This window comes from Heptranchias perlo, unplaced genomic scaffold, assembly GCF_035084215.1.
Source record: "Heptranchias perlo isolate sHepPer1 unplaced genomic scaffold, sHepPer1.hap1 HAP1_SCAFFOLD_52, whole genome shotgun sequence".
Classification (NCBI taxonomy): domain Eukaryota; kingdom Metazoa; phylum Chordata; class Chondrichthyes; order Hexanchiformes; family Hexanchidae; genus Heptranchias; species Heptranchias perlo.
Genome location: NW_027139537.1, coordinates 3,969,916 through 3,994,175, shown reverse-complemented (window position 1 = coordinate 3,994,175; position 24,260 = coordinate 3,969,916). Strand labels below are relative to the sequence as shown.

The 24,260-nt window shown below is 41.1% G+C and overlaps 1 protein-coding gene and 1 non-coding gene across 2 annotated transcripts in view; one reads left to right on the top strand and one right to left on the bottom strand.

Annotated features, from left to right (window-relative positions):
• Positions 1-24,260, bottom strand: part of LOC137314534 (NACHT, LRR and PYD domains-containing protein 3-like) — a 215,810-nt gene that overhangs the window by 135,477 nt on the left and 56,073 nt on the right. The gene's annotated exons all lie outside the window — the stretch shown is intronic.
• Positions 5,069-5,140, top strand: trnag-ucc (transfer RNA glycine (anticodon UCC)). The gene has a single exon. It is a non-coding gene; the product is annotated as a tRNA-Gly (tRNA).

The window sequence follows — 24,260 nt, the reverse complement described above, 5'->3', positions numbered from 1 at the left end:
TCTGGATCGTTCAAGGGTTTGCCTGTGGAAAGAAAATTATCTCTTGTTACTCAGGAACATGTGAGGGAGAAAATACAGAAGTGATCAGTTTAATATCTCTGTTAATGATCATTTTGAATATCCACAAAATGAAATCCAGTGATACAAACAGTTTCAGTGTCTGACTCCACTGCAGTACTGCAGCACTCAGCTTCTGCATACCAGGTGTGTTGGGCTGTTTTACAACAATTCAATGACATCCAGACACGGCCCAACCCCTGCACTGATCCATGAATGGGACTACCCGATGGGGCAGGGACCTTTGTGCAGGTCAGGTTTCTAATCCCCTCTCCCATGGGACTAACCGTTCAACCGAAACCAAACAGCCGCTGTTTAAATTGTGTCCTTCACACTTCTCACCTGATGCCTGCAATAGATTCTCTTTGTATAACTCCCCACATCCTTACTGCCCGGCTCTGTTTCCACTCTTCACTGTCCAATAACAATAAACAGGGTGAGGCTGGAACTAAACCAGGACCATTCACTACTGGTTTGGGGAGAGAAAGCAGCAATGATTTTAATAGCAGGTTCCTCCCATTCTCTCTCCCTTCCCCTGGACACACCCTGTACACACACAGCCCGAGAATGACCTCTCCTTTCCCCCCTCTCACTCCATGTTCCGTGACCAGTTCCTAATCCACTCCGCCTCTTACAAACAGCCCCCCGGACTCCCTCTGAACTTCCCCCGGACTCAATGCCGATCTCTGAGCCCACCCGCGGACACGGTCCCGAAGCGATGATCTGCTGTAACGAGGCTGCTCTTTGCTCCCTTCCCCCGGGGTCCGTGATCTCTCCATTCCCGGCTGTTTTAAACCATCTTCTTCCGCTCACTGATGGAATGGCGCCCACAATTCACAATCCAAAAATCGATAGAAACTTTCCCCAATTGGAATTTTTCCGAGTCTGAGCAAAGGAAGTGGGGCTGGGGGAAAGGTCAGAGGGAATGGGGTCCACAGGCAGTGCAGGAACAGGCACCAGAATGGAAAACAGATGGGATTCCACCAGTGCCTAACTCTGGAATCCAGACTGACTTTACAATCTCCAACTATTGAACTAGATGTTTCCATCCCTGCTGTTTCTCTCGGGGTCTTTTGATGGTAAAGAGCCTTTCAGAGATAAAGTGAGCGGCTGTGAAATCAGCCAATGGATTCTCTTCATTAATGGCCCCTATAATGTGTGACTGAGAGAGGATTTCTCAAACCAATCCTGGAGAAACATGGGAGGAAAGTGGGAGTCGGTGTATTTGCTGGGACCGTGTAGGGTTAATATCAGGCAGCAACAGTCGCAGATTAATTTAACCGGAGTGAAACTGTAGGTCACTGAGAGTAATATCGAACAGCCCTGAGCTGTAAAACTGCAGATAGTACAACAGGCATTAGAGGGTTAAATGTGACCCATTGTTTCTGTCCCTCTCTGTATTGTCCCTGAGTGTGGGATTAATAGTGTGTCTGACCCTTGTACAATATCAATGAGAGATGGGATTGCATCTTCTGTCTCTCCAACGCGATGTTTCTGGATAAAACGGCACTTTCCCGGTCAGTCTGGAAATAATACTGTTAACGTCTGTCTGTCACTGTGTCTCACCGCTCTCTCTGTCTCTCTCACCGTGTCTGCCTCCCCCTCTCTCTCTCTGGTGCTGTATATGAAGGTGGATACTGCTATTGTGCGTGATTTGGACACAGATAGGAAGTGTAAGACTGATACTGTCTCTATCTCTCTCTCTATTGCTGGACATGAAAGTGGGATACTGTCTGATATAAAATAGAGAGAATGAGATGTCCGGGCCGGGCCTCACTGTAAATGGGGATGTGTTCGTCTCCAGTCCCAGTTCATGGTCATAATCTTTTCACAGATTCAGGGCGAGAGTCTCTGTGAGACGATAACACTGGCGGAGAAACTCCGCTTCATAACTCAAACCCCAACACATGAGATTCTCCAAATAAGCTGGAATAAGGTGTTTGTAAAACGCTGAACCCGTCTGGGAGGGGATGTGTGGGGAGATAGAACAGGGAAACAGACTGAAATGGAGGAGCCGAGTTGACTTGTTATTGAATGGACTGTATTGAGGCAGGAATATTAACGATTTCTCATTGTAACGGGGCTTATTTGAAAGCTTCGGGTTTTGGGAATCCTTGAATATGAAGCCCGGGTCTGTCAGGGTTTGTGCGGAGCGCTGAGGTTCGGTTCTATTATCGATAAACGGTTTGAAACTGTCGGATGGAGAGAACTGGAGGTGGAGCTGGAAGATCAGAGGCCGCTCTCCGCTCTGTCACTCTGACTGTCTCCTCCCCTCCCGATTTCTCTGTTTAATCCCCCATATGGAACCAAAGCGGGTCGGTGGACTCTAAACACGGTTTATTCGATAACAGGACGAAAGGCGAGTAATGTTCCTGATCTCCTGGGCACCAGGCAATTCACTGTTATTTGTTTCTGTACAGAGTTACATTTCGGTGATTCCCCAGTGAGTTTGATGCGTTATGTAAATAATCCAACAAAATAGAACAGAAACGGAGCGAAGCGCTGAATGCCACAGATGTAGAAAGGTTAGTCGAGCAGTTCTGGTGATTCTTTACGAGCCCAATATGGCAAGTAGTTTAAATAAATACAAGAAACCTGGTGATGTGTGGGCTGGGGTCTATAAGTCACCGTTTAAAGTACCGGACTGTGGTCACTGCCCCGACTCCAGTCCCATTAATACCTCATCTCGTCCACAACGAAACAAAAGCAGCTCAAAGCCACACTGGTAGCATGATATCAGGGTCTCCCTTCAGACAGTAACCAGTCCTTTCACAGATACAGAGGGTGGCTCTGAAAAGAGCCTTTACATCGAGTTACATTGAAACGACAGCACAGAAACAGGCCATTCGGCCCAACTAGTCTATGCCGGCGTTTATGCTGCTCATGAGCCTCCTCCTTCCTTACTTCATCTCACCCTATCGGCATATCCTTCTATTCCTTTCTCCCTCATGTGCTGATCTATCTTCCCCTTAAATGCCCCTCTGTTATTTGCCTCAGCTGCTCCTCGTAGTTGCAAGTTCCACATTCTAACCACTCTCTGGGTAAAGCAATTTCTCCTGAATTCCCTATTTGATTTATTAGCGACTATTTTATATTTATTACCTGAAGGTTTGGACTCCCCACAAGTGGAAACATTTTCTCTACGTCTATCCCAGCAAACCCTATCATTATCTTAAAAACGTCGATCAGATCAACCCTCAGCCTTCTCTTTTCTACTGAAACGAGACCCAGTCTGTTCAGTCTTTCCTGATAAGAATATCCTCTCATTTCTGGTATCATCCTTGTGAATCTTGTTTGCACCTTCTCCAATGCCCCTATGTCTATAATATGGAGACGAGACCTGTTCACAGTATTCCAGGTCTGGTCTAAACAAGGTTCTGTACAAGTTTAATATAACTTCTTTGCTTTTGAACTCTATCCCTCGAGAAATGAATCCTAGTGTTTGATTTGTCTTTTTATGACCTGATGAACCTGGGTCGCTACTTTCAGTAATTTGTGTATCTGTCCCACGAGATCCCTTTGCTCCTCTATCCCGTTTAGACTCTTATTATCCAAGCAGTGTGTGACCTCCTGATTGTTCATTCTGCAAGTTTATTAATGTCCTCTTGCATTTTGATGCATTCTTCCTTTGTATTAACTAAATCCCCCAATTTGGTGTCGTCCACAAATTTTGGAATTGTACTTCCGATTCCCGAATCCAAATCGTTCATGTAAATTGTGAAGAACAGTGGTCCCAGCAACTGGAACTCCAATTCCCACCTTTTGCCAGTCTGAGTAGAGACCCTTAACCTCGATTCTCGGCTTTCAGTTTTGAAGCCAACTTACTATCCATTCTGCCACCTGACCTGACTCCACGTGCTCTGAACTAAGCCATGAGTCTACAATGTGGTACATTATAGAAGACCTTCGGAAAATCCAAATATATCACATCTACTGCATTAAACTTGTCTACACTTTCTGTTCCTTCTTCAAAGATTTCAATCAGGTTGGTCCTGTCCTTTGGGTTATCAGATTAAGCCTTGGCCGGTTTACTTGCTCTTGGAGCTCACAATGCTGGTTTCTTCGGCAGCAGCACGGCCTGGATATCAGACAACACCCTGAGCGATGTTCACCCGTCCCACCAGCTTGTTGAGCTCCTCGTCGTTGCGGATGGCCAGCTGCAGGTGTCTGGGGATGATACGCGTCTTCTTGTTTGTCCCAGGCCGCGTTGCCGGGCAGCTCGAGGATTTCAGCCGTCAGATACTCGATGCACAGCAGTCAGATAGACCGGGGCTCCGGCACCCACACGTTCAGCATAGTTCCCCTTTCGCAGGAGCCTGTGAACACGGGTAACAGGGAACTGCAGTCCGGCCCGGGATGAGCGAGACTTGGCCTTGGACCGAGCTTTACCGCCGGTTTTTCCTCTTCCAGACATTTCCACAATCTCACAAACACTTTCACAAAGAATGAAGAAATCCTCCCGCACTCGCCCTTCTTATACCTTCTGGAGGAGTACAGCGGGGGCACTTGTGATGGGTCTCTCTCAGAGTGTTTACACTGCCCGCTCACCCTCACTGATATTCTATCTTTGAACTGCTGTAATATTGTCCTTTAGTAATATTGCTGCTCCTCCTCCTTTCCCTATTTCCCTGTCCTTTTTAAAGTTCTTATGGACTTGAATATTAAGCTGCCATTCCTGCCCAGTTGGTAGTCAGGTCTCTGTAATGATTTAATGGAATTATTTAACTTTACTCAAAGGCTGATGTGAGCTGTGGTAAAATGTATTTCCAGCTGGTCAAGTATTGCAGGTATCGACTGTCTCTTCAGTCCGATATCAGGTGAAGAATTACTGGCTGGTGTGGAATTTCCATTGATTGGGGGTTGGCGAAATCTACTGGGCGGAAACAGGAACTGCAACAGAGCGAGAAAGGATCCGTCAGAAACCAGTGAAAATGAAGAACAAAATCCAACAGGCTGCAGTGTCTGTTCAGGATCTGATGTTTGGGAACTATTTTATTGTTGATTATTTTCAGCGATGGTGGTGTAGTGGTGAGCATAGCTGCCTTCCAAGCAGTTGACCCGGGTTCGATTCCCGGCTATCGCAATTAAGTGTTCTTATTAGTTTATTTCCATCAGAAACTCTTAAGTTTATAATTGAATTTGATGCAGTTCAGTTGGATATTGTTTCCAAAACATAATCGGGTGTAATTATAGTAAAATATTTTCAACCTTCATTTCTTTTCCCGACAGAAGGAAAAGAGGAAAAACATGCTGGAAATACTGAGTTACCAAGGGTCTCATGAGAGTGAGGAAGGGAAATGATATGATTGCCTTTATTGTAAGGGTGTTGGAATATAAGAGTAAGGAGGTCGTACTGCAATTGTCGTCTGAGGAAGTATTGTGTAAAATTGGCCAATATCCGGTGGAGTTTAGAAGAATGAGAGGTGATCGCATTGAAATGTATAAAATTCTTAGACGGCTTGACAGGGTAGATGCTGAGAGTCTGATTCCCCTGGCTGGAGAGTCAAGAACTCGAGCTCATAGTCTCAAGATAAGGGGTCGGCCATTTAGGACCGACATGAGGAAACATTTCTTCACTCAAAGGATTGTGAATCTTTGGAATTCTCTGCACCCCAGAGGGCTGTGGATGCTCAGTCGTTGAGTTATATTCAAAGCTGAGATCGATAGATTTTAAGAGAGCAACATGCATTATAAAGAGTTGGACGACCATACATTATAAACAGTGAGAGCACCATGCATTATAAAAGTGAGAGCACCATGCATTGTTATCAGTGAGAGCACCATGCATTTAAAAAAGTGAGAGCACCATGCATGACAAACAGTGAGAGCAGCATTGATTATGAACAGTGAGACCAATATGCATTTTAAACAGTTAGAGCACCGTGCATTATAAACAGTGAGAGCACCGTGCATTATAAACAGTGAGAGCAACATGCATTATAAACAGTGAGAGCACCATGCATTATAACCAGTGAGAGCACCATGCATTATAATCAGTGAGAGCAGCATTGATTATGAACAGTGAGACCAATATGCATTTTAAACAGTTAGAGCACCGTGCATTATAAACAGTGAGAGCACCGTGCATTATAAACAGTGAGAGCAACATGCATTATAAACAGTGAGAGCACCATACATTATAACCAGTGAGAGCACCATGCATTATAATCAGTGAGAGCAGCATTGATTATGAACAGTGAGATCAATATGCATTTTATACAGTGAGAGCACCATGCATTATAACCAGTGAGAGCACCATGCATTATAATCAGTGAGAGCAGCATTGATTATGAACAGTGAGACCAATATGCATTGTATACAGTGAGAGCACCATGCATTATAAACAGTGAGAGAACCATGCATTATAAACAGTGAGAGAACCATGCATTGCAAACAGTGAGAGCAGCATTGATTATGAACAGTGAGACCACGATGCATTTAAAACAGTGAGAGCACCGTGCATTTAAAACAGTGAGAACACCATGCATTATAAACAGTGAGAGCACCATGCATTATAAGCAGAGAGAGCACCATGCATTGTAAACAGTGAGAGCACCATGCATTTTAAACAGTGAGAGCACCACGCATGATAAACAGTGAGAGCACCATGCACGATAAACAGTGAGAGCACCGTGCACGATAAACAGTGAGAGCTTCATGCATTATAAACAGTGAGAGCACCATGCATTATATACAGTGAGTGCACCATGCATTACAAGCAGTGAGAGCACTATGCACATTAAACAGTGAGAGCACCATGCATTATAAACTGTCAGAACACCATGCATTATAAACAGTAGGAGCACAATGCATTATAAACAGTGAGAGCACCATGCATTATAAGCAGTGAGAGCACAAAGCATTATAAACAGTGAGAGCACAATGCATTGAATGCAGTGAGAGCAACATGCATGATAAACAGTGAGAGCAACGTGTATTATAAACAGTGAGAGCACCATGCATTATAAACAATGAGAGCAACGTGCATTATAAACAGTGAGAGCACCATACACATTAAACAGTGAGAGCACCATGCATTATAAACTGTCAGAACACCATGCATTATAAACAGTAGGAGCACAATGCATTATAAACAGTGAGAGCACCATGCATTATAAACAGTGAGAGCACTGTGCATTATAAGCAGTGAGAGCACAAAGCATTATAAACAGTGAGAGCACAATGCATTGAATGCAGTGAGAGCAACATGCATGATAAACAGTGAGAGCAACGTGTATTATAAACAGTGAGAGCACCATGCATTATAAACAATGAGAGCAACGTGCATTATAAACAGTGAGAGCACCATGCATTATAAACAGTGAGAGCACCATGCATTATAAACAGTGAGAGCAACATGCATTATAAACAGTGAGAGCACCATGCATTATAACCAGTGAGAGCACCATGCATTATAATCAGTGAGAGCAGCATTGATTATGAACAGTGAGACCAATATGCATTATAAACAGTGAGAGCACCATGCATTATAAACAGTAAGAGCACCATGCATTATAAACAGTGAGAGAACCATGCATTGCAAACAGTGAGAGCAGCATTGATTATGAACAGTGAGACCACGATTCATTTAAAACAGTGAGAGCACCATGCATTTAAAACAATGAGAGCACCATGCATTATAAGCAGAGAGAGCACCATGCATTGTTAACAGTGAGAGCACCATGCATTTTAAACAGTGAGAGCACCATGCATTATAAGCAGAGAGAGCACCATGCATTGTAAACAGTGAGAGCACCATGCATTTTAAACAGTGAGAGCACCATGCATTTTAAACAGTGAGAGCACCACGCATGATAAACAGTGAGAGCACCACGCATGATAAACAGTGAGAGCACTGTGCACGATAAACAGTGAGAGCACCGTGCACGATAAACAATGAGAGCACCATGCATTATAAACAGTGAGAGCACCATGCATTATATACAGTGAGTGCACCATGTATTACAAGCAGTGAGAGCACTATGCACATTAAACAGTGAGAGCACTATGCATTATAAACTGTCAGAACACCATGCATTATAAACAGTAGGAGCACAATGCATTATAAACAGTGAGAGCACCATGCACATTAAACAGTGAGAGCACCATGCATTATAAGCAGTGAGAGCACAAAGCATTATAAACAGTGAGAGCACAATGCATTGAATGCAGTGAGAGCAACATGCATGATAAACAGTGAGAGCAACGTGTATTATAAACAGTGAGAGCACCATGCATTATAAACAATGAGAGCAACGTGCATTATAAACAGTGAGAGCACCATGCATTATAAACAGTGAGAGCACCATGCATTATAAACAGTGAGAGCAACATGCATTATAAACAGTGAGAGCACCATGCATTATAACCAGTGAGAGCACCATGCATTATAATCAGTGAGAGCAGCATTGATTATGAACAGTGAGACCAATATGCATTATAAACAGTGAGAGCACCATGCATTATAAACAGTAAGAGCACCATGCATTATAAACAGTGAGAGAACCATGCATTGCAAACAGTGAGAGCAGCATTGATTATGAACAGTGAGACCACGATGCATTTAAAACAGTGAGAGCACCATGCATTTAAAACAATGAGAGCACCATGCATTATAAGCAGAGAGAGCACCATGCATTGTTAACAGTGAGAGCACCATGCATTTTAAACAGTGAGAGCACCATGCATTATATGCAGAGAGAGCACCATGCATTGTAAACAGTGAGAGCACCATGCATTTTAAACAGTGAGAGCACCATGCATTTTAAACAGTGAGAGCACCACGCATGATAAACAGTGAGAGCACCACGCATGATAAACAGTGAGAGCACTGTGCACGATAAACAGTGAGAGCACCGTGCACGATAAACAATGAGAGCACCATGCATTATAAACATTGAGAGCACCATGCATTATATACAGTGAGTGCACCATGCATTACAAGCAGTGAGAGCACTATGCACATTAAACAGTGAGAGCACCATGCATTATAAACTGTCAGAACACCATGCATTATAAACAGTAGGAGCACATTGCATTATAAACAGTGACAGCACCATGCATTATAAACAGTGAGAGCACTGTGCATTATAAGCAGTGAGAGCAACATGCATGATAAACAGTGAGAGCACAATGCATTGAATGCAGTGAGAGCAACATGCATGATAAACAGTGAGAGCAACGTGTATTATAAACAGTGAGAGCACCATGCATTATAAACAGTGAGAGCAACGTGCATTATAAACAGTGAGAGCACCATGCATTATAAACAGTGAGAGCACCATGCATTATATACAGTGAGTGCACCATGCCTTATAAGCAGTGAGAGCACTATGCACATTAAACAGTGAGAGCACCATGCATTATAAACAGTGAGATACCAAGCATTATAGACAGTGAGAGCACGATGCATTTTAAACAGTGAGAGGACCATGCATTTCAACCAGTGAGAGCACCATGTATTATAAACAGTGAGAGCGCCATGCATTCTAAACAGTGAGAGCGCCATGCATTATAAACAGTGAGAGCACTATGCACATTAAACAGTGAGAGCACCATGCATTATAAACAGTGAGATACCAAGCATTATAGACTGTGAGAGCACGATGCATTTTAAACAGTGAGAGGACCATGCATTTCAACCAGTGAGAGCACCATGCATTATAAACAGTGAGAGCGCCATGCATTACAAACAGTGAGAGCGCCATGCATTATAAACAGTGAGAGCGCCATGCATTATAAGCAGTGAGAGCACCATGCATTTTAAACAGTGAGAGGACCATGCATTATCAACAGTGAGAGACCAATGCATTTTAAACAGTGAGAGCACCATGCATTACAAACAGTGAGAGGAGCATTGATTATTAACAGTGAGACCAATATGCATTATAAACAGTGAGAGCACCTTGCATTAGAAACAGTGGGAGCACCATGCATTATAAAGAGTGAGAGCAACATGCATTATAAACATTGAGAGCACCATGCATTGTAAGCAGTGAGAACACCATGCATTTAAAACAGTGTGAGCACCATGCATTATAAAGAGTGAGAGCCCCATGCATTTTAAACAGTGAGAGCACCGTGCATTTTAAACAGTGAGAGCACCGTGCATGATAAACAGTGAGAGCACCGTGCATTTTAAACAGTGAGAGCACCTTGTATTTTAAATTGTGAGTGCACCTTGTATTTTAAACTGTGAGTGCACCTTGTATTTTGAACTGTGAGAGCACCGTGCATTTTAAACAGTGCACCTTGTATTTTAAACTGTGAGAGCACCATGCATTATAAATTGTGAGAGCACCATGCATTAAAAACAGTGAGAGCACCATGCATTGTAAACAGTGAGATACCAAGCATTATATACAGTGAGAGCACCATGCAGTTTAAACAATGAGAGCATACTGCATGACAAACTGTGGGAGCACCATGCTTTATAAGCAGTGAGAGCACCATGCATTATAAACCGTGAGAGCACCATGCATTTAAAACAGTGAGAGCACCATGCATTTTAAACAGTGAGAGCACCATGCATTATGGGCAGAGAGAGCACCATGCATTTTAAACAGTGAGAGCACCGTGCATTATAAACAGTGAGAGCACCGTGCATTTGAAACAGTGAGAGCACTGTGCATTATAAAGATTGAGTGCACCGTGCATTTTAAACAGTGAGAGCACCTTGTATTTTAAACTGTGAGTGCACCTTGTATTTTAAACAGTGAGATCACCGTGCATTTTAAACAGTGAGAGCACCGTGCATTATAAACAGTGAGAGCACCGTGCATTTAAAACAGTGAGAGCACCGTGCATTATAAACAGTGAGAGCACCTTGTATTTTAAACAGTGAGAGCAACGTGCATTTTTATCAGTAAGTGCACCGTGCATTTTAAACAGTGAGAGCACCGTGCATTTTAAACAGTGAGAGCACCATGCATTATGAACAGTGAGAGCACCGTGAATTTAAAACAGTGAGAGCACCGAGCATTTTAAACAGCAATTGCACCTTGTATTTTGAACAGTGAGAGCACCGTGCATTTTAAACAGTGAGAGCACCGTGCATTTTAAACAGTGAGAGCACCGTGCATTTTAAACAATGAGAGCACCGTGCATTTTAAACAGTGAGAGCATCGTGCATTATAAACATTGAGTGCACCGTGCATTTTAAACAGTGAGAGCACCTTGTATTTTAAACTGTGAGAGCACCGTGCATTTTAAACAGTGAGAGCACCTTGTATTTTAAACAGTGAGAGCACCGTGCATTTTAAACAGTGAGTGCACCTTGTATATTAAACTGGAGAGCACCGTGCATTTTAAACTGTGAGAGCACCTTGTATTTTAAACTGTGAGAGCACCTTGTATTTTAAACTGTGAGAGCACCGTGCATTTTAAACAGTGAGAGCACCGTGCATTTTAAACAATGAGAGCACCGTGCATTTTAAACAATGAGAGCACCGTGCATTATAAACATTGAGTGCACCGTGCATTTTAAACAGTGAGAGCACCTTGTATTTTAAACTGTGACAGCACCTTGTATTTTAAACTGGGAGAGCACCGTGCATTTTAAACAAGGAGAGCACCGTGCATTTTAAACAATGAGAGCACCGTGCATTTTAAACAGTGAGAGCACCGTGCATTTTAAACAGTGAGAGCACCGTTCATTATAAACATTGAGTGCACCGTGCATTTTAAACAGTGAGAGCACCTTGTATTTTAAACTGTGAGTGCACCTTGTATTTTAAACAGTGAGAGCACCGTGCATTTTAAACAGTGAGAGCAACGTGCATTTTTATCAGTAAGTGCACCGTGCATTTTAAACAGTGAGAGCACCTTGTATTTTAAACAGTGAGAGCACCTTGTATTTCAAACTGTGAGTGCACCGTGCATTTTAAACTGTGAGTGCACCTTGTATTTTAAACTGTGAGAGCACCGTGCATTTTAAACAGTGAGAGCACCGTGCATTTTGAACAGTGAGAGCACCGTGCATTTTAAACAATGAGAGCACCGTGCATTTTAAACAATGAGAGCACCATACATTTTAAACAGTGAGAGCACCGTGCATTTTAAACAGTGAGAGCACCGTGCATTTTTATCAGGAAGTGCACCGTGCATTTTAAACAGTGAGAGCACCGTGCATTTTAAACAATGAGAGCACCATACATTTTAAACAGTGAGAGCACCGTGCATTTTAAACAGTGAGAGCAACGTGCATTTTTATCAGGAAGTGCACCGTGCATTTTAAACAGTGAGAGCACCTTGTATTTTAAACTGTGAGTGCACCGTTCATTTTAAACAGTGAGAGCACCTTGTATTTTAAACTGTGAGAGCACCTTGTATTTTAAACAGTGAGAGCACCGTTCATTATAAACATGAATGCACCGTGCATTTTAAACAGTGAGAGCACCTTGTATTTTAAACTGTGAGAGCACCGTGCATTGTAAACAATGAGAGCACCATACATTTTAAACAGTGAGAGCACCGTGCATTTTAAACAGTGAGAGCACCGTGCATTTTAAACAATGAGAGCACCGTGCATTTTAAACAGTGAGAGCACCGTGCATTTTAAACAGTGAGAGCACCGTGCATTTTAAACAGTGAGAGCAACGTGCATTTTTATCAGTAAGTGCACCGTGCATTTTAAACAGTGAGAGCACCTTGTATTTTAAACTGTGAGTGCACCGTTCATTTTAAACAGTGAGAGCACCTTGTATTTTAAACTGTGAGAGCACCTTGTATTTTAAACAGTGAGAGCACCTTGTATTTTAAACAGTGAGAGCACCGTTCATTATAAATATTAATGCACCGTGCATTTTAAACAGTGAGAGCACCGTGCATTTTAAACAATGAGAGCACCGTGCATTTTAAACAATGAGAGCACCATACATTTTAAACAGTGAGAGCACCGTGCATTTTAAACAGTGAGAGCACCGTGCATTTTAAACAGTGAGAGCAACGTGCATTTTTAGCAGTAAGTGCACCGTGCATTTTAAACAGTGAGAGCACCTTGTATTTTAAACTGTGAGTGCACCGTTCATTTTAAACAGTGAGAGCACCTTGTATTTTAAACTGTGAGAGCACCTTGTATTTTAAACTGTGAGAGCACCTTGTATTTTAAACAGTGAGAGCACCGTTCATTATAAACATTAATGCACCGTGCATTTTAAACAGTGAGAGCACCTTGTATTTTAAACTGTGAGAGCACCGTGCATTTTAAACTGTGAGAGCACCTTGTATTTTAAACTGTGAGTGCACCGTTCATTTTAAACAGTGAGAGAACCTTGTATTTTAAACAGTGAGAGCACCTTGTATTTTAAACAGTGAGAGCACCGTTCATTATAAAGATTAATGCACCGTGCATTTTAAACAGTGAGAGCACCTTGTATTTTAAACTGTGAGAGCACCGTGCATTTTAAACTGTGAGAGCACCGTGCATTTTAAACTGTGAGATCACCGTGCATTTTAAACTGTGAGTGCACCTTGTATTTTAAACTGTGAGTGCGCCTTGTATTTTAAACAGTGAGTGCACCGTGCATTTTAAAATGTGAGTGCGCCTTGTATTTTAAACTGTGAGAGCACCGTGCATTTTAAACTGTCAGAGCACCGTGCATTATAAACAGTGAGAGCGCCGTGCATTATAAACAATGAGAGCGCCGTGCATTTTAAACAATGAGAGCACCTTGTATTTTAAACAGCAATTGCACCTTGTATTTTGATCAGTGAGAGCACCGTGCATTTTAAACAGTGAGAGCACCATGCATTGTAAACAATGAGAGCACCTTGTATTTTAAACTGAGAGCACCGTGCATTATAAACAGTGAGAGCAACGTGCATTTTTTTCAGTAAGTGCACCGTGCATTTTCAACAGTGAGAGCACCGTTCATTATAAACATTGAGTGCACCGTGCATTTTAAACAGTGAGAGCACCTTGTATTTTAAACAGTGAGAGCACCTTGTATTTTAAACAGTGAGTGCACCGTGCATTATAAAGTTGCAACAATGTCCAGATCTGAAATTACATTCTGCACATTACAAGGTGGCTTGGACTCAGTCCATATCTGAAATTACATTCTGTACAATACACAGTGGGTTGGACTCAGTCCATACCTAATATTACATTCTGTACAATACACAGTGGGGTGGACTCAGTCCATATCTAATATTACATTCTGTACAATACACAGTGGGGTGGACTCAGCCCATATCTTATATTACATTCTGTACAATACACAGTGGGGTGGACTCAGTCCATATCTTATATTACATTCTTTTCAATACACAGTGGGGTGGACTCAGCCCATATCTTATATTACATTCTGTACAATACACAGTGGGGTGGACTCAGTCCATATCTAATATTACATTCTGCACATTACACAGTGGGTTGGACTCAGTCCATATGTTATATTACATTCTGGACAATACACAGTGGGTTGGACTCAGCCCATATCTTATATTACATTCTGGACAATACAAGATGGGTTGTACTCAGTCCATATCTTATATTACATTCTGCACATTACAAGGTTGGGTGGACCCAGTAAATATCTTATATTACATTCTGTATATTACAAGGTGAGGTGGACTCAGTCCATATCTCATATTACATTCTGCACATTGCAAGGTGGGTTGGACTCAGTCCATATCTTATATTACATTCTGCACATTACAAGGGGGGTTGGACTCAGTCCATATCTTATATTACATTCTGCACATTACACAGTGGGTTGGACTCAGTCCATATCTTATATTACATTCTGCACATCACACAGTGAGGTGGACTCAGTCCATATCTTCTCTTACATTCTGTAGAATACACAGTGGGTTGGACTCAGTCCATATCTTATGTCATATTCTGTACAATGCACAGTGGGTTGGACTCAGTCCATATCTTATATTACATTCTGTACAATACACAGTGGGGTGGACTCAGCCCATATCTTATATTACATTCTGTACAATACACAGTGGGGTGGACTCAGTCCATATCTTATATTACAGTCTGTACAATACAAGATGGGTTGGACTCACTCCATATCTTATATTACATTCTGCACCTTACAAGGTTGGGTGGACCCAGTACATATCTTATATTACATCCTGTACAATGCACAGTGGGGTGGACTCAGTCCATATCTTATATTACATTCTGTACAATACACAGTGGGTTGGACCCAGTGCATATCTTATGTTACATTCTGTACAATACACAGTGGGGTTGACTCAGTCCATATCTTATATTGCATTCTGTACAATACACAGTGGGGTGGACTCAGTCCATATCTTATGTTACATTCTGTACAATATACAGTGGGTTGGACTCAGTCCATATCTTATATTACAGTCTGTACAATACAAGATGGGTTGGACTCACTCCATATCTTATATTACATTCTGCACCTTACAAGGTTGGGTGGACCCAGTACATATCTTATATTACATTCTGTACAATGCACAGTGGGGTGGACTCAGTCCATATCTTATATTACATTCTGTACAATACACAGTGGGTTGGACCCAGTGCATATCTTATATTACATTCTGTACAATACACAGTGGGGTGGACTCAGGCCATATCATACATTACATTCTGTACATTACACAGTGGGTTGGACTCAGTCCATATCTTATATTGCATTCTGTACAATACACAGTGGGTTGGACTCAGTCCATATCTTATATTACATTCTGTACAATACACAATGGGTTGTACTCAGTCCATATCTCATATTACATTCTGCACATTACACAGTGGGTTGGACTCAGTCCATATCTTATATTACATTCTGTACAATACACAGTGGGGTGGACTCAGCCCATATCTTATATTACATTCTGTACAATACACAGTGGGTTGGACTCAGTCCATATCTTATATAACATTCTGTACAATACACAGTGGGTTGGACTCAGTCCATATCTTATATTACATTCTGCACATCACACAGTGGGTTGGACTCACTCCACATCTTATATTACATTCTGTACAATACACAGTGGGGTGGACTCAGTCCATATCTTATATTGCATTCTGTACAATACACAGTGGGGTGGACTCAGTCCATATCTTATATTACATTCTGTACAACACACAGTGGGTTGGACTCAGCCCATATCTTATATTACATTCTGGACAATACAAGATGGGTTGTACTTAGTCCATATCTCATATTACATTCTGCACATTGCAAGGTGGGTTGGACTCAGTCCATATCTTATATTACATTCTGCACATTACAAGGGGGGTTGGACTCAGTCCATATCTTATATTACATTCTGCACATTACACAGTGGGTTGGACTCAGTCCATATCTTATATTACATTCTGCACATCACACAGTGGGGTGGACTCAGTCCATATCTTATATTACATTCTGTACAATACACAGTGGGTTGGACTCAGTCCATATCTTATGTCATATTCTGTACAATGCACAGTGGGTTGGACTCAGTCCATATCTTATATTACATTCTGTACAATACACAGTGGGGTGGACTCAGCCCATATCTTATATTACATTCTTTACAATACACAGTGGGTTGGAGTCAGTCCATATCTTATATTACATTCTGTACAATATACAGTGGGTTGGACTCAGTCCATATCTTACATTACAGTCTGTACAATACAAGATGGGTTGGACTCACTCCATATCTTATATTGCATTCTGCACCTTACAAGGTTGGGTGGACCCAGTACATATCTTATATTACATTCTGTACAATGCACAGTTGGGTGGACTCAGTCCATATCTTATATTACATTCTGTACAATACACAGTGGGTTGGACCCAGTGCATATCTTATATGACATTCTGTGCAATACACAGTGGGGTGGACTCAGTCCATATCTTATATTGCATTCTGTACAATACACAGTGGGGTGGACTCAGTCCATATCATACATTACATTCTGTACATTACACAGTGGGTTGGACTCAGTCCATATCTTAGATTGCATTCTGTACAATACACAGTGGGGTGGACCCAGTGCATATCTTATATTACATTCTGTACAATACACAGTGGGTTGGACTCAGTCCATATCTTATATTACATTCTGCACATTACACAGTGGGTTGGACTCAGTCCATATCTTATATTACATTCTGTACATTACACAGTGGGTTGGACTCAGTCCATATCTTATAATACATTCTGTACAATACACAATGGGTTGGACTCAGTCCATATCTTATATAACATTCTGTACAATACACAGTGGGGTGGACTCAGTCCATGTCTTATATTGCATTCTGTACAATACACAGTGGGGTGGACTCAGTCCATATCTTATATTACATTCTGTACAATACACAGTGGGTTGGACGCAGCCCATATCTTATATTATATTTTGGACAATACAAGATGGGTTGTACTCAGTCCATATCTTATATTACATTCTGCACATTACAAGGTTGGCTGGACCCAGAAAATATCTTGTATTACATTCTGTATATTACAAGGTGAGTTGGACTCAGTCCATATCTCATATTACATTCTGCACATTGCAAGGTGGGTTGGACTCAGTCCATATCTTATATTACATTCTGCACATTACAAGGGGGGTTGGACTCAGTCCATATCTTATATTACATTCTGCACATTACACAGTGGGGTGGACTCAGTCCATATCTTATATTACATTCTGTACAATACACAGTGGGTTGGACTCAGTCCATATCTTATGTCATATTCTGTACAATGCACAGTGGGTTGGACTCAGTCCATATCTTATATTACATTCTGCACAATACACAGTGGGGTGGACTCAGTCCATATCTTATATTACATTCTGCACATTACAAGGGGGGTTTGACTCAGTCCATATCTTATATTACATTCTGCACATTACACAGTGGGTTGGACTCAGTCCATATCTGATATTATATTCTGCACATCACACAGTGGGGTGGACTCAGTCCATATCTTATATTACATTCTGTACAATACACAGTGGGTTGGACTCACTCCATATCTTATGTCATATTCTGTACAATGCACAGTGGGTTGGACTCAGTCCATATCTTATATTACATTCTGTACAATACACAGTGGGGTGGACTCAGTCCATATCTTATATTACATTCTGCACATTACAAGGGGGGTTGGACTCAGTACATATCTTATATTACATTCTGCACATCACACAGTGGGTTGGACTCAGTCCATATCTTATATTACATTCTGCACATCACACAGTGGCGTGGACTCAGTCCATATCTTATATTGCATTCTGTACAATACACAGTGGGGTGGACTCAGTCCATATCTTATATTGCATTCTGTACAATACACAGTGGGGTGGACTCAGTCCATATCATACATTACATTCTGTACATTACACAGTGGGTTGGACTCAGTCCATATCTTAGATTGCATTCTGTACAATACACAGTGGGGTGGACCCAGTGCATATCTTATATTACATTCTGTACAATACACAGTGGGTTGGACTCAGTCCATATCTTATATTACATTCTGCACATTACACAGTGGGTTGGACTCAGTCCATATCTTATATTACATTCTGTACATTACACAGTGGGTTGGACTCAGTCCATATCTTATATTACATTCTGTACAATACACAATGGGTTGTACTCAGTCCATATCTCATATTACATTCTGTACAATACACAGTGGGTTGGACTCTGTCCATATCTTATATAACATACTGTACAATACACAGTGGGGTGGACTCAGTCCATGTCTTATATTGCATTCTGTACAATACACAGTGGGGTGGACTCAGTCCATATCTTATATTAAATTCTGTACAATACACAGTGGGTTGGACGCAGCCCATATCTTATATTACATTTTGGACAATACAAGATGGGTTGTACTCAGTCCATATCTTATATTACATTCTGCACATTACAAGGTTGGCTGGACCCAGTAAATATCTTGTATTACATTCTGTATATTACAAGGTGAGTTGGACTCAGTCCATATCTCATATTACATTCTGCACATTGCAAGGTGGGTTGGACTCAGTCCATATCTTATATTACATTCTGCACATTACAAGGGGGGTTGGACTCAGTCCATATCTTATATTACATTCTGCACATTACACAGTGGGGTGGACTCAGTCCATATCTTAGATTACATTCTGTACAATACACAGTGGGTTGGACTCAGTCCATATCTTATGTCATATTCTGTACAATGCACAGTGGGTTGGACTCAGTCCATATCTTATATTACATTCTGCACAATACACAGTGGGGTGGACTCAGTCCATATCTTATAATACATTCTGCACATTACAAGGGGGGTTGGACTCAGTCCATATCTTATATTACATTCTGCACATTACACAGTGGGTTGGACTCAGTCCATATCTTATATTACATTCTGCACATCACACAGTGGCGTGGACTCAGTCCATATCTTATATTACATTCTGTACAATACACAGTAGGTTGGACTCAGTCCATATCTTATGTCATATTCTGTACAATGCACAGTGGGTTGGACTCAGTCCATATCTTATATTACATTCTGTACAATACACAGTGGGGTGGACTCAGCCCATATCTTATATTACATTCTGTACAATACACAGTGGGTTGGAGTCAGTCCATATCTTATATTACATTCTGTACAATACACAGTGGGTTGGACTCAGTCCATATCTTATATTACATTCTGTACAATACACACTGGGTTGGACTCACTCCATATCTTATATAACATTCTGCACCTTACAAGGTTGGGTGGACCCAGTACGTATCTTATATTACATACTGTATATTACAAGGTGGGGTGGACTCAGTCCATATCTTATATTACATTCTGTACAATACACAGTGGGGTGGACTCAGTCCATATCTTATATTACAGTCTGTACAATACAAGATGGGTTGGACTCACTCCATATCTTATATTACATTCTGCACCTTCCAAGGTTGGGTGGACCCAGTACATATCTTATATTACATTCTGTACAATGCACAGTGGGGTGGACTCAGTCCATATCTTATATTACATTCTGTACAATACACAGTGGGTTGGACCCAGTGCATATCTTATATGACATTCTGTACAATACACAGTGGGGTGGACTCAGTCCATATCTTATATTGCATTCTGTACAATACACAGTGGGGTGGACTCATTCCATATCTTATGTTACATTCTGTACCATACACAGTGGGGTGGACTCAGTCCATATCATACATTACATTCTGTACATTACACAGTGGGTTGGACTCAGTCCATATCTTATATTGCATTCTGTACAACACACAGTGGGGTGGACCCAGTGCATATCTTATATTACATTCTGTACAATACACAGTGGGTTGGACTCAGTCCATATCTTAGATTACATTCTGCACAGTACACAGTGGGTTGGACTCAGTCCATATCTTATATTACATTCTGTAAATTACACAGTGGGTTGGACTCAGTCCATATCTTATATTACATTCTGTACAATACACAATGGGTTGTACTCAGTCCATATCTCATATTACATTCTGTACAATACACAGTGGGTTGGACTCAGTCCATATCTTATATAACATTCTGTACAATACACAGTGGGTTGGACTCAGTCCATATCTTATTTTACATTCTGCACATTACACAGTGGGTTGGACTCAGTCCATATCTTATATTACATTCTGTACAATACACAGTGGGGTGGACTCAGTCCATGTCTTATATTGCATTCTGTACAATACACAGTGGGGTGGACTCAGTCCATATCTTATATTACATTCTGTACAATACACAGTGGGTTGGACTCAGCCCATATCTTATATTACATTCTGGACAATACAAGATGGGTTGTACTCAGTCCATATCTTATATTACATTCTGCACATTACAAGGTTGGGTGGACCCAGTAAATATCTTATATTACATTCTGTATATTACAAGGTGAGGTGGACTCAGTCCATATCTCATATTACATTCTGCACATTGCAAGGTGGGTTGGACTCAGTCCATATCTTAGATTACATTCTGCACATTACAAGGGGGGTTGGACTCAGTCCATATCTTATATTACATTCTGCACCTTACAAGGTTGGGTGGACCCAGTACGTATCTTATATTACATACTGTATATTACAAGGTGGGGTGGACTCAGTCCATATCTTATATTACATTCTGTACAATGCACAGTGGGGTGGACTCAGTCCATATCTTATATTACATTCTGTACAATACACAATGGGTTGGACCCAGTGCATATCTTATATGACATTCTGTACAATACACAGTGGGGTGGACTCAGTCCATATCTTATATTGCATTCTGTACAATACACAGTGGGGTGGACTCAGTCCATATCTTATATTACATTCTGCACATTACACAGTGGGTTGGACTCAGTCCATATCTTATATTACATTCTGTACAATACACAGTGGGGTGGACTCAGTCCATGTCTTATATTGCATTCTGTACAATACACAGTGGGGTGGACTCAGTCCATATCTTATATTACATTCTGTACAATACACAGTGGGTTGGACTCAGCCCATATGTTATATTACATTCTGGACAATACAAGATGGGTTGTACTCAGTCCATATCTTATATTACATTCTGCACATTACAAGGTTGGGTGGACCCAGTAAATATCTTATATTACATTCTGTATATTACAGGTTGAGTTGGACTCAGTCCATATCTCATATTACATTCTGCACATTGCAAGGTGGGTTGGACTCAGTCCATATCTTATATTACATTCTGCACATTACAAGGGGGGTTGGACTCAGTCCATATCTTATATTACATTCTGCACATTACACAGTGGGTTGGACTCAGTCCATATCTTATATTACATTCTGCACATCACACAGTGGCGTGGACTCAGTCCATATCTTATATTACATTCTGTACAATACACAGTGGGTTGGACTCAGTCCATATCTTCTGTCATATTCTGTACAATGTACAGTGGGTTGGACTCAGTCCATCTCTTATATTACATTCTGTACAATACACAGTGGGGTGGACTCAGCCCATATCTTATATTAGATTCTGTACAATACACAGTGGGTTGGACTCAGTCCATATCTTATATTACATCCTGTACAATACACACTGGGTTGGACTCACTCCATATCTTATATTACATTCTGCACCTTACAAGGTTGGGTGGACCCAGTACGTATCTTATATTACATACTGTATATTACAAGGTGGGGTGGACTCAGTCCATATCTTATATTACATTCTGTACAATACACAGTGGGGTGGACTCAGTCAATATCTTATATTACATTCTGTACAATATACAGTGGGTTGGACTCAGTCCATATCTTATATTGCAGTCTGTACAATACAAGATGGGTTGGACTCACTCCATATCTTATATTACATTCTGCACCTTACAAGGTTGGGTGCACCCAGTACATATCTTATATTACATTCTGTACAATGCACAGTGGGGTGGACTCAGTCCATATCTTATATTACATTCTGTACAATACACAGTGGGTTGGACCCAGTGCATATCTTATATGACATTCTGTACAATACACAGTGGGGTGGACTCAGTCCATATCTTATATTGCATTCTGTACAATACACAGTGGGGTGGACTCAGTCCATATCTTATATTACATTCTGTACAATACACAGTGGGGTGGACTCAGTCCATATCATACATTACATTCTGTACATTACACAGTGGGTTGGACTCAGTCCATATCTTAGATTGCATTCTGTACAATACACAGTGGGGTGGACCCAGTGCATATCTTATATTACATTCTGTACAATACACAGTGGGTTGGACTCAGTCCATATCTTAGATTATATTCTGCACATTACACAGTGGGTTGGACTCAGTCCATATCTTATATTACATTCTGTACATTACACAGTGGGATGGACTCAGTCCATATCTTATATTACATTCTGTACAATACACAATGGGTTGTACTCAGTCCATATCTCATATTACATTCTGCACATTACACAGTGGGTTGGACTCAGTCCATATCTTATATTACATTCTGCACATTACAAGGTTGGGTGGACCCAGTAAATATCTTATATTACATTCTGTATATTACAAGGTGAGGTGGACCCAGTACGTATCTTATATTACATACTGTATATTACAAGGTGGGGTGGACTCAGTCCATATCTTATATTACATTCTGTACAATGCACAGTGGGGTGGACTCAGTCCATATCTTATATTACATTCTGTACAATATACAGTGTGTTGGACTCAGTCCATATCTTATATTACAGTCTGTACAATACAAGATGGGTTGGACTCACTCCATATCTTATATTACATTCTGCACCTTGCAAGGTTGGGTGGACCCAGTACATATCTTATATTGCATTCTGTACAATGCACAGTGGGGTGGACTCAGTCCATATCTTATTTTACATTCTGTACAATACACAGTGGGTTGGACCCAGTGCATATCTTATATGACATTCTGTACAATACACAGTGGGGTGGACTCAGTCCATATCTTATATTGCATTCTGTACAATACACATTGGGGTGGACTCAGTCCATATCTTATATTACATTCTGTACAATACACAGTGGGTTGGACCCAGTGCATATCTTATATGACATTCTGTACATTACACAGTGGGTTGGACTCAGTCCATATCTTAGATTGCATTCTGTACAATACACAGTGGGGTGGACCCAGTGCATATCTTATATTACATTCTGTACAACACACAGTGGGTTGGACTCAGTCCATATCTTATATTACATTCTGCACATTACACAGTGGGTTGGACTCAGTCCATATCTTATATTACATTCTGTACATTACACAGTGGGTTGGACTCAGTCCATATCTTATGTTACATTCTGTACAATACACAATGGGTTGTACTCAGTCCATATCTCATATTACATTCTGTACAATACACAGTGGGTTGGACTCAGTCCATATCTTATATAACATTCTGTACAATACACAGTGGGTTGGACTCAGTCCATATCTTATATTACATTCTGCACATTACACAGTGGGTTTGACTCAGTCCATATCTTATATTACATTCTGTACAACACACAGTGGGGTGGACTCAGCCCATATCTTATATTACATTCTGGACAATACAAGATGGGTTGTACTCAGTCCATATCTTATATTACATTCTGCACATTACAAGGTTGGGTGGACCCAGTAAATATCTTATATTACATTCTGTATATTACAAGGTGAGGTGGACTCAGTCCATATCTCATATTACAT